The sequence below is a fragment of the Megalobrama amblycephala genome, linkage group LG23, assembly GCF_018812025.1.
Source record: "Megalobrama amblycephala isolate DHTTF-2021 linkage group LG23, ASM1881202v1, whole genome shotgun sequence".
NCBI lineage: Eukaryota > Metazoa > Chordata > Actinopteri > Cypriniformes > Xenocyprididae > Megalobrama > Megalobrama amblycephala.
In genome coordinates this window covers 5,788,730-5,801,903 of record NC_063066.1, presented here as the reverse complement: position 1 = coordinate 5,801,903, position 13,174 = coordinate 5,788,730, and positions in this window count along the sequence as shown.

Sequence of the window (13,174 nt, the reverse complement as noted above, 5' to 3'; positions counted from 1 at the left end):
GACCTTATTTCAGGCGATTTAGCAAAATCCCATTCAAAAAACCCATAGACTTCACGGCGTTGGAACCAGAAGTCCTAAAATGCTAACTCGCTTCCGGGGTTTGCCTACAAAAATGCGTCATCCCTGAGGCACTCTATGGCTCTGGCCGAGCTGTGATCTAGGCGAAACGCTACTGGCTATTTTTTTAAAAGGGGGAGGGGCTTCTAGATATATCCCGCCCTGTCTTCCCGTTTCATTGGAAATTACGTCAGCATAGTCACAGCGTTCCATTCGGAAGGGCTCATCCCTATGCCCTAATCCCTTCAAAGGGTTTACCCTCCGGAGTGAGAGCTTCGAAGGGATGAAGAGGTAAAAAAAAAACTCTTGTCATCTTGACGAGACAATCAAGAAAGCACATTTGTCGCACATTTTGTATGCTGGTTAACTCCCCAAAAAACACGCATTTTGTTTAACATTAGTTTGTTTATTTATTTATTTATGTTAAATATAATGTATATTGTGTATATGAAACATTTGAATGGACTGATAAAGGTATACTGTTAAGTATTTTTGTTGAAGTACAATATCATTTTGACTATAATAATGTACCAAATCTAACTCGTATAAATATTACAGTATACAGAAAAATACTATACATACATTTATAGGTAAAATCGAACTCCGAGCCCCCTGTACCCATTCTGTGGCGTCGAACAACTTCCTCTGTGCAAAGGATCATGGGGGCCTGAAGTGTCCATCAGTTTGAAATCTTCTTCCGAAGGGCCCTTTGAAGTGGCCAGTATTGAGCACTTTGGTTTGGAACGACCCTTCAATATGGCGGCCATGATTGTTTTCACTCCAAAGTGCCCTTCAGAGGGCGATATATCCCGTTTGGAACGCACCGAGTGAATAAAACTAATGTCACATGTTCCATTTAGTTCAGTCCTGTCTTGTCTGCGTTAGTCCTCGCTATTGTTTCTAATAGTCAAGTCTTGTCAGCTGTTTCCGTTTAGTAGTTCTGTGTTCATTGTCGGTTATTGTTTGTGTTGGAACACACTGTTGCATTTCTGCCTGCTTGTTGAATTAAACCATGTTTATTATTGTGAATCTGCACTCGTCTACCTTCGTTCTGTGACAGCTGCGCGTTCCAAGGCACTTCAGTGGGCCTTTTAAAGCAAATTTTACATCATAACCAAAATCTACCAGCAGTTAATGTGGCTTATTTTACTTCAGGACTTGGATTTTACATTGAACATCATCCAGAGACTCGATACAGTACTAAAACTGTTTTTCATAAAAAGTAACAGAAATGTCCATCAATTGTAATATTAATATAATATTAAGTTAAAAAGTTTAATCTCTCCATGTTTATCATTGTTGCCAGATGCAGGTGGTTTTAGTGGGAGGAGCATTCTCATTCTAGAGAACATCTGATTGGACAAAAATCAGTAAGGTTCAGGATGAGTCATCAATATTTATTTCTGTTTTCCTAGAAGAAAAATACTATAATTTTTCAATGCATATATCTGCTAAAGGTGAATTTTGTCATGACTTTTTTGTTTAGGGCAATACTAACATGTACAGTAGATGACATTAAAGGGTTAGTTCACCCAAAAATGAAAATTCTGTCATTTATTACTCACCCTCGTGTCGTTCCACACACGTAAGACCTTCGTTAATCTTCGGAACACAAGATATTTTTGATGAAATCCGATGACTCCGTGAGGCCTGCATAGGGAGCAATGACATTTCCTCTCTCAAGATCCATAAAGGTACTAAAAACATATTTAAATCAGTTCATGTGACTACAGTGGTTCAATATTAATATTATAAAGCAACGAGAATATTTTTGGTGCGCCAAAAAAACAACAACAAAATAACGACTTATATAGTGATGGCCGATTTCAAAACACTGCTTCAGGAAGCTTTGGAGCGTTATGAATCAGCATAGCGAATCATGATTCGGATCAGGTGTCAAACCGCCAAACTGCTGAAATCACTTTTTTTTTTTAAATCACAGCTCCGAAGCTTCCTGAAGCAGTGTTTTGAAATCGGCCATCACTATATAAGTCGTTATTTTGTTGTTGTTTTTTTGGCGCACCAAAAATATTCTCGTTGCTTTATAATATTAATATTGAACCACTGTAGTCACATGAACTGATTTAAATATGTTTTTAGTACCTTTATGGATCTTGAGAGAGGAAATGTCATTGCTGGCTATGCAGGCCTCACGAAGCCATCGGATTTCATCAAAAATATCTTAATTTGTGTTCCGAAGATTAACGAAGATCTTACGGGTGTGGAACAACATGATGGTGAGTAATTAATTTTTATGTGAACTAACCCTTTAAAGCTTACACGTGGACTAAAAGTAATAAAGCTTTTATTTACATTTAATGGGGTCTTTAAAAGTTGTTAAATCTATTTAATTATCTGCCCTAAACTCACAATTATATAGTTCATTGCATTTTATTATTTACATTTAGCATTGTTTTTCCACCCATACTGTCCATGAGCCTATCAGAACAGTCCTGCCATTTCTGGATCCCAGCCAACCACTGGAATCTGATGGGAGCTTCCGTAATGACTTTACATGGAAAGATGCCTGTTGTTTAAACCTGCCATTTCGCTTGACTGTGCTTGTTATATCACCGCATACACTCTGGAACAGTTTGAGGATGTTAAACAGAGCTTCTGTGCCCTGCAGCGGTCCTGAGACGGGATGTCTCGAGTATCCCAGCAGAGCTGGAGTAGGAAACATATGTGTACAGTACCCTTTCTCAGCTGGCAGCCCGAACGAAACATTCCAACAGCGTTTTACTTCCATAGCGAGACACTGGCAGACTGTTTTGTGTCAGAGAGGGGAGTGAGATTTAGTGCTACTGGAAGCTGCTGGCAAACACACTTATTAAGTTATTACAGTTTGCAGTATGTAGCAACCGAAGGTCATTGTGCTGAAAAATATTGTGGATATGCTCATCTCCTCTTAGAAATGTTTAACCATGAAGTTAAAATCATTACAACACTGCACGGAAATAAATGTCAAGTCTAATAAGTCTACATCTGTATTAAATTCAGGCTTACACTATAGGATGCCTGAGAACTTTATAAATCATTTGATGTCTGTTTTTCTTTAGTATCAATCCAGAGTATTCAGACATGTTTTGTCCATTACTTTGACCGCCTGCATTTCAGTCAGATAACCAGTTTTGGTAAAGTGTTGTTATATGTAGCAATATTAGTGGTGATTTATAATTCTCTCCACTGTGGACCAAATTGAAAAAGAAGTGTCTCTAGTACACCTACACACGGCTATTGTATGACATATATCCTTTCTAATGGAAAACACATGCGCGGCCATTGATGGCTCAATATAACGTGTTTTTCCCACTCTCTATATCAGAATTGTTCTTCATGTGTTCACATCTACATTTACTGGTTCTATTATAAGTCAAAAATATTATTTAATTTGTCTGATTCTACCTGACTTTATTAGGTTACACCAAATATTCATTTTTAAGGGTTAGATCAATATATGAGTAAAGTTTGATGACAAACTTTGAAGTTGGCTTGAGAAAGCCAAATCTGAAAAAGTTTTAAAAGCTTGAGGTTTGAAGAAGTTAAAATTTTAATGTTTTGAAGTCAATAAAGTCTAACAGAAAAACACAGATTAGATGATAGATGTTTTAGCATGTCGGAAACATGTTCCAAGCATTAATTAACACATTGCTAACATGTTTTTGCATATTGTTAGCACATTGCTAGCATGCTTCTAACACGTTTATGCATGTTACTAACATATTTAATATGTTGTTAGCATTATTTAGCACATTACTTGCATGTTGCTACCATGATTTAACACCTTGCTAGCATTGATTAGCATGTTGTTTAACACATTGCCAGCATGTTTCTAGCATGATTTAACATGTTGCTAACATAATTAGCACATTGCTAATATGAATTATCAAATTGCTAGCATGTTTCTAATATGATTTAACATGTTGTTAGTATGTTGTAGTATTTTGCTAACATGATTAGCACATTGCTAACATGAATTAACACATTAGTTGCGTCCCAAATGACGCACTATACACTATGCACTTATACACTATGTACTTGTGCACTATGCACTCATCCATGTATTGCGTGAATTGTATAAGGTTATTTTGTCATTTAACATCGGAGTTTGATACCCTCTCCCCCTCCACTACGTAAGTAAAGCTGCGACAGTTGAGTGTATGAAGTGTCCAACATTCCACACTTCGTTTTTTTCCATTAATTTAGTGCATCATCTGGGTATTTAAAGTGTACTTTTTCTTTTTGGAATTTTCATTGTGAACGCACTACTCACACTATTTATACTTAAAAACGTCATAGAATAGTGCATAAGTACGTGAATTGGGACGCACCTACAATTTGCATGTTTTTAACATGATTTAGCACATTGCTAGCATTTTAACATGATTAGCATGTTTTGCTAGCATGTTGCTAACATGATTAGCATGAATTAACACATTATTAGCATGTTTCTAGTATGATTTAGCACATTGCTAGCATTTTAACATGATTAGCATGTTGCTAGCATGTTTTAGGATGTTGCAAACATGCTTAGCATAAATTAACACATTATTAGTATGTTTCTAGCATGATTTAACACATTGCTAGCATTTTAACATGATTAGCATGTTGCTAGCATGTTTTAGCATTTTTTGCTAACATGATTAGCATGAATTGACACATTATTAGCATATTTCTAACATGATTTAACATGTTGCTAGCATGTTTTAACATGTTGCTAACATGATTAACATGAATTAACACATCATTAGCATGTTTTTAGCATGATTTAGCACATTGATAGCATTTTAACATGATTAGCATGTTTTAGCATGTTTGCTAACATGATTAGCATGAATTAATACATTATTAGCATGTTTCTAGCATGATTTAACACATTGCTAGTACTTTAACATGATTAGCATGTTTCTAGCATGATTTCACATGTTGTTAGCATGTTTTACCATGCTTAGCACATTGATAGCATGTTTTTAGCATTATTTAGCACATTGCTAGCATTTTAACATGATTAGCATGTTTTAGCATGTTTTGCTAACATGATTAGCATGAATTAATACATTATTAGCATGTTTCTAGCATGATTTACCACATTGCTAGTATTTTAACATGATTAGCATGTTTCTAGCATGATTTCACATGTGGTTAGCATGTTTTACCATGCTTAGCACATTGCTAGCACAAATTAGCATGTTGTTAGCATGTTGACCTAGGATAGTCACTAAGCTTTTTTTTTTTTTTTTCTCAAGCCAGCTTGATAACTCTTTAACGTAACAAGCACACGCTCTATTCACTTTTCACAGTGTATACTGATCTAACTATCCAACAAAGAGCAGACACAGTCATTGTTTGGCAACAAGAAACTTGCTATGCACAATGAAGTCAGAGCTAACTTTCAAACATAAATGGAATTTAGGGCAGTCATTTCATGCTAGTCATAAGTTTCAAATTAAATCTTTGAATTGCATGCAGCTGTTCTCTTTTAGCCGGATTGATAGAGTGAGTTTTCATTGATGGAAAGGCTTACAGTAACAGAAACCAGCCAGCTTCAGTGTTCCTTCAAAAAGGCAGTGACATAAAAGAGACAGAAAAGAATAAGTGCTTCTTCTGTCTTTATAGACAGACACAGATGTTTTGTGATCTGGGTGGATGACTTTGACAACATGCATGACCTGCTCTACATATGTTGCCCTCTGATTTGGCCTTTTGCTGTGTGGGCTTGACCCACAATAGCTCCCTTATATCACATTCAGGACACCCAGTGAGAACAGATTGTAGAACCAGGTTTCCAGGATCCATAAAACTCACAGCTTGTGAAAGCCTGAACCCTGTATGAACAAAATCTGTGAGGACTTCTTGAAAATCAAGAGGGAGAGGCAAAGTAAAACAGGAAAAACAATCACCTTAAACTGCACAAAAAACATCTCGCTCCACTCAGGAAGAGTAATGATTCATTTAATACCACTTAATAAACGTGGGCTTCTGACACTGTTTGTTACTTCAGGTGTCTTCAGTCGTTCAAAAGTTTTTTACAAACAAACAAACAAAAAAAACCTGTGAAAAATAGTATTGTATCTTATATGCATTATTGTTATCTGTAATTTAAATCTGTAATTTATTTCATCATCAATTCAAAAGATTTTTTTAAGAATAAATGAAATTGGGATTTGGGGAAGAGAAAGACTGACCCCTGGTGTTTACTTCAGGATGTGTCTTCCTGTTTCATCCAAAAAGATGTGTTAGAGCAATAAATAATTATTTTATCAGAGTAATAAATGTGATTTGAAGCTGCAGGGTTTCTATAATTACTGAAATAAATATATAAACGTGTTATTTTAAGTTTTTTTTTTTTTTTTTTACTCACATTTATATTATTAGTTTTGTGTAAGTAAATAAATAAATAAATCATCTTCTGAGTGGGTCGCGGAGCAGTAAAAGAAGCAACAACAAACCTATTAATTTAGCTGATGCAGACTTTTATTTTGAAAGACGTGCGTGAAAGCTGTTGAATCTTCTGTCAGACGCATTTTAATTAAAGAGCGCCTAAGAAAACGCGTTGTACTGATTATATCGGGTGCGTCTCAATCCGCTCCCTAGTTCAGTAGTCAGGGCACTGATCAGGGAATCAGCCACATTAATTTACATGATATACTGATTCACGACCTAGGGAGCTAGGGAGCTGATTGAGACGCAACGTTTTTTATTCGTAACTTGTTACAAAATAAAAGTCTCTCACCTCAGAAAAGCTAACTTCCCTGTCCTGTCATTACTGTGCTCGCGTGTTACTGTTTGCGTAAAGCATAGTAAAGTCATATCATTTTAATCAGTGTTTTCTTGGCTTCTAAAAGGCATAGCATGTGTGCTGTTGTGTCAAGCTAACATAGCAAGTTTTAGCATGGCTGTCAGTGTAGAGATAGTTGCCTGATCACAACACTGATGAAAAACCTTGTTTTTAACATAACAAAATTATAATTTTATGTATTAAAGGGATAGTTCACCCAAAAATGAAAATTCTGTCATCATTTACTCACCCTCAAATTGTTCCAAACCTGTAGCGATACATTTCTTTGTTCTGATGCACACAAAGGAAGATATTTGGAAGAATGTTTTTAACCAAGCAGATCTCACCCCCATTAACTACAATAGTAGGGGGGGGTTTCTTTTACTAGTGTACTTTTCTTTTACTTATACAATAAAATTTAATTTAATTTAATGAAGACGCTGTCTGTGCATAAGTACAATAAATACATTTGAAAATGACATTAAAGAATGATTTCATTACATTTTAATGAATGTTGCAACCGTCCCCTGTTATGGGGTCAGTTGCTATATTTGACTCACATATATGATCATATGTACACATGTTGCAGCAGCTGATAGATGTGTGTAGCCTATATTGTATTAAAATTTTGGCTTTCCAATACAAACTGACAGCAAGATAATGTCGGCTCAGATCCGGCCCACATCTGGTCCACGTGTAATCCACATGTACCAGATGTGGGCCACACTATGTTGCTGTCTGGGGCAAAAAGTGTTGCAACCATCCCCACTCTCCCCTTTATCACTCCATTATAATAAATAATCAGGCCAGCTGATAATACCTAGAATATCAAAATCAACCACAGGCAGTAGATCCTTCTCCTATTTGGCACCTAAACTCTGGAACAATCTTCCTAGCATTGTTCGGGAAGCAGACACACTCTGTCAGTTTAAATCTAGACTAAAAACGCATCTCTTTAACCTGGCATACACATAACACATTATCAATTTATATTTTCAAATCCATTAAAGGATTATTAGGCTGCAGAAATTAGGTCAGCCAGAACCGGGAACACTTCCTATAACACCAGATGTACTCGTTACATCAGAAGAAGAATGGCATCTACGCTAATATTAGTCTCTCTGTTTATCCCGAGGTTTACCGTAGTCAACCGGATCCGGTCCGTATCCAAGTGAGACCGAGGACCTGTGCCTTGACACGACCACAACGTAGCCCTGAAGTATCAGCAGAGATTGAGTCAACTAGATCATCCACTGTGAAGGCCTCTTTAACACGACAGCCAGTGGCACAGCTCCTCATCAACCGTCCATACCGGCGTGATGAATACGATCCTCAACTGGATTGAACTGGAATAAATACTTTTGAATTTTGTGATCCCATCGGACTTATGATAGCAACCTGAATCGTAACAAAGCACTGTTCGCCGGAGGAGAACTGGCCCACCGAATAAGCCTGGTTTCTCCCAAGGTTTTTTTCTCCATTTCAACACCTATTTGCCACCTGATGTCACCTGTTGGAGTTTGGGTTCCTTGCCGCTGTCGCCTTTGGCTTGCTTAGTTGGGGACACTTGACATTTGATATTCAACAGTGCTTTTGATCTGCCTGCATTGACACCATTTTCTTTAAGAGCTGCAGCCAAAATTATATACCAGTTATCACTGTAAAGCTGCTTTGACAAAATCTGCATTGTAAAAAGCGCTATATAAATAAAGGCAAAAGAAATTACAAGCATGCAATGTTGTAGTTATGTTGTCAATTAATGAGTGATGAAATTACCAAAAATTACCAATAAATAACATTCCATGTTTCATTAACAGTTTATGTTAGTGTTGTGTGATAACTGTTGTTTTTGTAAACACAAAATGCCAATTTTCACTTTGTGTAATTTTGTAGATTTTTGAATGACTGTGGCGGCTCATACCAACTTACTATCCTTATTGTATTAACAATAACTAGTTTAGGACTGTTAATATCCTTACCTTTTACTGTTTATTCATCAGTATTAGCAAAGTCCCTTTAAGACAAGTCATTTCACTCGGCGGCCATCTTTGAAACGCCTCTCGGGCATCCTGGGCATCATGCCCTATCTCTTTGAATGGGGAAACATCAAATTCTCCAAAACTGTTCGCCAACCTTATGATTACATTTCATATTTGAAATCAGCAATGAAATCTAACAACAACTGTCTTATAAATGTTTTATCCAAACGCTCGAATCATGACAAAAAACTGTATTTTTTAGGCTGGATCAAACTAATGCGCATGCGCAGACCTAAATGCGCGTCTCTTCTGCCATGTTTCAGAGGCGCGCGTCTGACTGTTTCTATAGAAACCGGTGCTTCTAACGGCTGCTGCAGTGACGCAATGACTTTACCAGTTGGCGATTGGCTCTTATTTAGAAGGCGGGACTTATTCCGCCATATTGCGCGTTATACTTTCTCCCATTCAAAACAATACGAGTGACGCGTCTTGTGTTATTCTATAGTCTTTGGTATTAGTCATACGATTCACGTGTATGTTAAGTAAAGCCCGGTTGTGTGTGTGTGTTTTTGTCAAATAAATTTGCTTGGTTTTTTTATAAAAGCAAAATTATTATCATTTTTATTGTATACCAAGCTGGGTCACGGCTTAATGACCACATGTCTTTTAAAAAGAGAAAGCCATTGCAAACAGTGCATAAGTGGGATCGTGGGATGATAAATATGCATCATGTGAATTTGAATCTAAACTTACCCCTTGGCTCATTCATAACAATATCATAACCCTGCTTGTTTACAGAGGTGTAAAGTACTTGAGTAATTAGTTACTGTACTTAAGTATCTTTTTGGCTACTATGTAGTTGTACTGAGTATCAAAGATATTGGCAACTTTTACTCTCTACTTGACTACATTTTTGAGCAAGTAAATGTACTTTTTACTCCACTACATCTGTGATGAGTAATGCAATTACAAATTACATTTTGCATGGCACCTAACTTTTTCTGCAGCAGTTTGTTTCTGATATAAAGAGGCGATATCGCCATCTAGGTACTATATCTTGTGCATTTTGCCTTTAATCACCCAAAACTTGTCAACAAGGATACTTTACGTGAATGAGAGTGCATTAGCAGGTAGTTGCTGATTGCAGGCGTTTGATTTATTAGATGAGGAAATGACTGCAGCTGGTGATGAGGATCAAACCAGCACGTACAGTCTTTGACTATTTAATTTTACTTAACATTGTTTTATTTATCTGCTATATTGACGAGACTGTTTTGAAGGATACTGGTTTATTTATGGCCTTTTTGTACACTTGAGCTTAACTGAAACTTGAGAGTTTGTAGACGTTTAAAAGGTTGCTGTGGCGACCTTGATTTATTGCAACATTGAGGTGTTCAGTTTTATTTTGATTTTAGAAAATAAACATGATTTCTCATCTTACAAATCAATTGTTTATTTTTTTCACTGGCAGTCTCTCAGTTGTTGAGGACTAGTGCATCTCTGAGCCTACATTCAGCATGAGTAAAATACTTACTGTTAAATCAGATAGTTTAAGACTTTTACTCAAATCATATTGGAATTGGTTATTTGTAACTAGAGTCATTTTTGATGTAAAGTATTAGTACTTTTACTTAAGTATGGTTTTCAGGTACTCTTTACACCTCTGCTTGTTTGAGATGCGTCTTGAAAACCCGAGAGAAACCCTCAGAAAAAACTCATTATTAAAGGTATTTTCACATCTGCACAGTCAGTTCAATGCAATTTTATCATAAGCACCATATAGTGTGAAACTTACTGCTAAAACACTTTCTTATTATTTATCCAAGAACTAGAAATGTTATTAAATGCTTAGTTGATTAAACATTATACTTGATAGATAGATAGATAGATAGATAGATAGATAGATAGATAGATAGATAGATAGATAGATAGATAGATAGATAGATAGATAGATAGATAGATAGATAGATAGATAGATAGATAGATAGATAGATAGACTTTCTGCTGCAAACTATAGACGTTTCTACTCGCCCAATAATAGAGATGGGCAAACTAATTAATTTGAATATGACCTCGTGTGTATGCGCGAGTAAGCAAACACCGCGTAACTCGCTCTCCATTGGCTGTTGCGCTACTAAAGTTTTAAAAGCCAGACAGAGTGGAGCCAAGTTTCGTGACGTCACGTGACCGTAGCACAACTTCAAGACGGCTCTGGCATAACATAGCAACCAAATGTATCCTTCCGCCTTTATATCTGAGTAGACTAAATGTATGTGGTATTCGCTCATTAAGACAAGTTTCATTGTATGCTGTACACAGATTTGTTTCCACAGATAATTTTCACATAAATAGAATAGTAAAATTTGTTCATTACAGTTACATTTTAAATGGGTTTATAATCAAATTACAGTTACATTTGAAAAGTATTTTAGATTACCAAAGTGATTACTTTGAATTTCATTTAAACATTAATGTAAACTGTGACGGGTAATTCATGTAAAAAGCAATTGGCGATTCTCTTGAGTCTGACAGTCTGCAAAAGCATCAGCTACATTTCTGCTCATAAGTTTCATTCTCCTTGCAGAATATGCAACATTTTAATAATTTTAACCAAATAAGAATTGCAAGTTATTTTTATTTATTACTATCCTGAATAAGCTATTTCACATAAAATATGCTATTCCACAAGACAAAATGACTGAATTTATAAAAATTGCCCCATTCAAAAATGTATATACCCTTGAATCTTGTCCTGTCATTTCCTGATAATCCATGTTTTCATGTTTTGCAATAGTTGTTTGTGAGTCCCTTGTAACTGTAAAAAATGGTAATTGCAACTTTTTATTTCACAATTCTGACTTTTTTCCTAGCAATTAGTCCTTGAGTTTGCATCTGACAGTTCTGAACTTTTTTCTCAGAATTACAAGATATAAACTCCTAAATGCAACACTGTAAAAAATTATTTTCATGATTTGTTATCACATTTTTTCTTTTGTCAAATCAACTTAGATAATTAATGTGGTTCAGATAACATAATATTTTTAGATTCTAATGATTAAACCAATCACCTTCATTATATTAACTCAAATTTTTAATTTCAATGAATGTTAAGGCAACCAGGTAACTTACTTATTTAAGTTAAACCAACCATTCTTTTTTACAGTGAAGTTATAAAGTCAGAATTGCATGATTAAAAACTTGCAATTCGGACTTTTTTCTCACAATTGACCCTTCGCAAAGACCCGCCCCCCTTAGTTACTGTTGCTTTGTCCGACAAGCCATGGCGCTGTCACGCCACACATAGTGAAAAATACATCGCAGAGCGAAGAGGACACTGAAAACACATTGACAGACAAGACAGAACAGGTTACTTATGATATTAAACAAAGTCCCAGCTTTCAAACTGTGAAGTTTTTAAAGAAATTCAAACAATAAAAACCATTTTGTGGCTCTTTAATGTGTCGTGACAGATCACTGTAGCGCCTCAGCTCAAAACCGATCATCTCTTCCTACTAGTTCATTTATAGAATCAAATAAATATGAATGAACATCAGAAGGAATGTTGTTTCAAACGCGGAAAGATGTCAGTACACACCATTTTTCAAGTTTAAGTCCATCGAGGTTAATCTTCTAACTCCTGACTGCTTTGTCGGACAAAATGGTGGATTCGACGTTCTGATTGGTTAGATCACTTGTCAATCAAACTCCTGGCAAAGGGTCAATTGCAAGAAATCTCACAATTCTGACTTCTTTTCTTTCAATTGTGACTTTTTTTCTGGGAAATTGCGAGTTTATATCTGAGAATCATGACTTTATAACTTGCAATTGCAACTTCATATCATGCAATTCTGAGAAAAAAGTCAGAATTGTGAAAAAAAACTTACCTTTTTTTGTGTGTTACATACTTATTAGAATTCCAAAGTATTCTAAAGTATTTAGATTAAGTTACAGAACTTGGGTAATCTAACGAAATACATTAAAAATTACAAATTACTTTTTAAAGCATGTATTTTGTAATCTGTAGTGAAATACTCATACATATCCCATATATATATAATATATAATACCCATATAATACCCATATATATATATATATATATATATATATATATATATATATATATATATATATTAGTTACAGCAAGTTAGAACGAAAATGAACACTAAAACACTAATAAATGTACATACTAGGCAATAGAATAATTTATAGAGTTATTTTTATCACTTACGGTTACTTTCACCATACCATCAAATAGTGCCTTCTGTTCTAATGTAATTACAACAGGCATTTCCTCTTAGTAAATGCCTTCTGATGTTGTCCATCTTACAGCCAACCATCATACAAGCCACATACAACACT